The sequence below is a fragment of the Callorhinus ursinus genome, unplaced genomic scaffold (genome assembly GCF_003265705.2).
Source record: "Callorhinus ursinus isolate GAN/ISIS: 27379988/994484 unplaced genomic scaffold, GSC_fseal_2.0 scaffold10, whole genome shotgun sequence".
NCBI lineage: Eukaryota > Metazoa > Chordata > Mammalia > Carnivora > Otariidae > Callorhinus > Callorhinus ursinus.
Genome location: NW_027397072.1, coordinates 31,211,915 through 31,216,303, shown reverse-complemented (window position 1 = coordinate 31,216,303; position 4,389 = coordinate 31,211,915). Strand labels below are relative to the sequence as shown.

Here is a 4,389-nt window from a genome sequence, read left to right as displayed (position 1 = left end):
GAAGGAAGCATTCCTTTTGTCTCCAAAACTCGGGAGCTGGAAACAGGTCCGCGTGTGGGTCTTTTCTTGGAACCCCTGGGAACAGTTCTATCTCCGGCCATCTTTTGCAGTTCTCACACTAACATCTCTCTTCCTGTTGAAGAGAAGTGGCTAAAACACTTCTTGGGTGAGAATTTGTGTGGTTTGAGGCTATTTGCCATCCCTAATGAGTGCGAAGGCTGTCCCTCTCCCACACAAAGGTGTGAGTAGTGCAAAAGTGATACATAGCACTCTGCTGCTGTAAACAATGGAAGGCATTAAATTAATTTATGGACTGCACAATAGTCCAAGTTGGCCATCACCCTGTTGTTGGGGTTAGAAAAAATTAGTTTCCCAATATCCTTGTTACTTTAAACTTGTCTCTTCAGCACAAACATTTTGTACTTCTAATGTTTATGTGTCCAGAAAATTGGTGCAGTGTGAGTGAGCTTAGCTCAAGACCCTCCGTGACAATGAAATCTTGTTACCACTGTTTGGTTTCTTGGTTTCTTGGCTTCTTGGTTCTCTCACTTTGTGCTTCTATAAAAACTATTTGCTCTGGGGCCTTGTCCACTTATTGACAGCATTTCTATCATGGGTATTACAAGCTGGTAAAAGGACGTGCTCAGGCTGCCTTTTCCACCGGCACTCACTGGAATTTCTGTTGGCACCAGGGTGCTAGTGGTGAACATGTCTCCAGAGAGTCCAGAAAGAGGATTGGCATGATCATCATCACACATATTTCTTCATCATATGCCCTTCTAATTAAATTTGTAACTTTTTCAAGAATATGCATAGGAGGTAGGGTATTGGGAAGAAAAAAAACCTTCTGTGGAACATTACTTCTCATTTACTTCCATTCTGAAATATAAAATCCTGCACCTCCTTTAAGGCCCAGTTTCAAAAGCCACCTCCATCCTAAAAGCCTCACCAATATTTGGCCTGCGTTGAGACTATAAACTCTGGTTGGCAATAGTCCTGTTCAAATCTGTATCCGTATTGTGTATCCAGACTGATGCCTTGCATGTAATAGGTTTTCAGGAAGTGTTTGCTGAATGAATGAATCTACAAAAGCTTTTTGAAATATTGTATTGCAGAGATGCTAAGATGCACTATTCTGATGATTCTGAAACTTTCTCATGCATCAGAATAACTTCAAGGGTTGGTTAAACACAGATTGTGTGCATCCCAGATCTGAGGTAAGGCTGAATAATTTGCATTCCTAACAATTTCCCAGGTGATGCTGGTGATTTTTATCCGGAGACCTCTTTTTGGGGAGGACTGAACTATCTTGTTCACATTTCAGTATCTCTGATAGCAGGTTATACCTTAAATTTGTTGACATATCAGTTTAATTGACAAAGTTTTACTTTCATAGTAATATATAAAATAATGGTTTTGCAATTGACGGTATCTTAGATTAAATGAAATATGGTAAGTTTCCTGTTACAGATTTGAATTCATGTTATAAAGCATAGCAATGAAATGTTTAAAAATTTAGACCAATGCTAATTTTAGAGAACACATGCATTCGACTGTGGCCCTTAATTTTTATAATGGCAACGGAGTAAATCGTCTTTAGGGCTTCATATGGGATCCACAGAATATCAGATTAGTTCAGTCTGGCCAGGACATCAACAAATGAAAGAAGACATTTTCCAATTCATTTTTGGTGACTGCTAAGGCCAGTCTCCCTCTCTGGAGTAAAAGTTCCACAAGGTCAGAGTTTATATCTGGTTTTGGTCATCACTGTAGCCCTAGCTCTAGAAAAGTTTCTGAATAGCACTCAATAAATATTTATTAAATTAAAAAAATTATTTAAAAAAGCTAGAGTTTCTTACTTGCAATAAAAGATGAAGGATGAGACATATCATGATTTATTGGTAGAACAGTCATAAACCAATGCCAGTACTTCTGACCTTCTCTCTTCTCCCATGCTAACGATAAAACAAATCCAAAGCACTAATGGCCAAGGAACCCACGAAATTGAAAATATCCCAGTTGAACAAGTACCCCAAGGTCACAGGCCCAGAGAGTTTTTCCACTGCTGTCCTGCAGGAGTGGACCGGGTTTGCCATCGCCAGGAAATGCTGTTTGCCAGACAGTGGTGGGAGCACTGAACCAAAGCTAGGCATGTCATAGTCAAATTGCTGAAAAGCAAATCCTAAAAGTGGCCAGAGAAAGATAGACACATAGACACGTAGGGGAGAAACAATATAAGTGAAGGCTGACTTGGAGCCCAGGGAGCATGGAATGGCATTTTAGCTTCGAAAGGAGAAAACTGTAAATCTTGAATTCTATAAAAATATCTTTCACAAATTAAAGTAAGATAAAAGACGTTTTCAGAGGGGTGCCTGGGTGGCTCAGTCGTTAAGCATCTGCCTTCGGCTCAGGTCATGGTCCCAGGGTCCTGGGATCGAGCCCCGCATCGGGCTCCCTGCTCGGTGGGAAGCTTGCTTCTCCTTCTCCCTCTCCCAATGATATATATTTATATAGCTGTTTGATGGAGGTATATATATATATATATACATATATATATATATATAATCCTTTAAAAGATTATTGATCGAAGCAAGACTAACAATGGATTATGAAGTTGATCACATAAGTAGATGTAAAATATAAGAAAACAATATCACGGAGGATAGGAGGAGTCTAAATGAAATTACGCAGCTGAAAGGTTCTTACACTGATTATGAAGATATTATTGAGGATAGACTATCATAATTTAAAGATGTATATTGTAATATCTAAAATAATTTTAAAAAGATCACTAAGGTTTTACAAAGAGGCAGAACTTAAAGGTCAATACAGAAGTTTAAGTGGAGTATTTAAAAATAAGTAAAATCACCCAAAAGATGACAGAAAAAAGGGGAAAAAAAAGATGGGACAGAGAGAAAAAAATAGCTTCAAAATATATGAAGCAAAACCAGATAGAAGATGGGGGAAATGGGAGGAAAAGACAAGTCTAAAATCATGGTTAAATATTTTAGCATCACTTTCTCAGTAATGGATTGAAAAAGTAGGAAAAAAAGACAGTAAAGTTTTTAAAGATTTGAACAACACTATCAGCCAGCTTGACCTAATTGACATTTATTGAACACTACTCCCAACAACAGCAGAATATACATTCTTTTGAACAGTACATGAGCCATTAAGCAAGATAGAAAAAATATGCTGAGCCATAAAACAAGATTCATTAAAATTAAAAGGATTGAAATCACACAGAGTACATTTTATGACAATAGTGGTATTAATATAAAAATCAATAAGATATTTGAAAAAACTTCAAATATTTGGAAGTTAAATAATACATGTTTAAATAGCCTATGGTCAAAGGAGAAATCGCAGAGAAAATTAGAAAATATTTTGAACCGAGTGATAATGAGCACACAAAAATCAAAATTCGTGCAATATAGCTAAAGAAGTGTTTAGAGGGAAGTTATGCATTTAAATTTCTCAGAAAAAAAAGGAGGATATAGAATAAATGATCTAAGCCTCCATATTAAGAAACTGGAAAAGAAGAACAAATAAAACCCAAAGTAGAAAAAAATTATTGAAGAGGAGAATGGCAATCAACAAAATAGAAAATTGACAAATAACAAAGTCAATGATTTTTTTTTCAGAAGATTAATAAAGCTCCAGGCAAGATTGATCAAATAAAACAGATAAAATCTTATTCTCAGCATTAGGAATGAAAAAAAAGGGGGCATGTCTACAGATCTTACAATTATGCAAAAGAAAGTAGAGACCATTATAAACAACTTTAAGTCAATATTAGATAAAATAGAAGATTAATTTGAGTAACACAATTTACCAAAATAGATATCAGAATATATAACAAAATAAATAAATAAATATTCCTATGTTGATTGAAGTAACTGAATTCATTTTTTAAAAATATCTGTATCGCTTCTCAGCCTTTTGGCTAAGATCAAGTGTAAAAACAATCTTTGTACAAAAAAACACTTGAGATCTAGTGATTTTACTGAGGAAAATCTACCATTATTTAAGGAAGAAATACACAAGCTCTTTCAAAAATAGAGGAGGGAATAATTCCCAACTCATTTTATGAAGCTAACATAATCCCAATACCAAATACTGACAAACACATAATAATAGAAAACTACAGACAATATTCCTTATAAGCATAGCTTAAAAATTCCTAACAAAATATTAGAAAAATAATCCAGCTATACGTTTAAAAGGAAAATACATCATGACCCCGTGAGGTTTTCAAGGAATGCAAGGTTGGTTTGACATTAGAAAATTAGTCAATGAAATTAAAGACTGAAGGGGGGAAAGTATATGATCATCTCAGTTGATGCATAAGTTTTTTTTTGACAAAAATCAACACCTATTCATGATAAC

The 4,389-nt window shown here is 35.3% G+C and overlaps 1 pseudogene; it reads left to right on the top strand.

Annotated features, from left to right (window-relative positions):
- Positions 1 to 3,926: 3,926 nt before the first annotated feature.
- On the top strand, positions 3,927 to 4,069 carry LOC112821344 (U2 spliceosomal RNA; annotated as a pseudogene).
- The last annotated feature ends 320 nt before the right edge of the window (positions 4,070 to 4,389 follow it).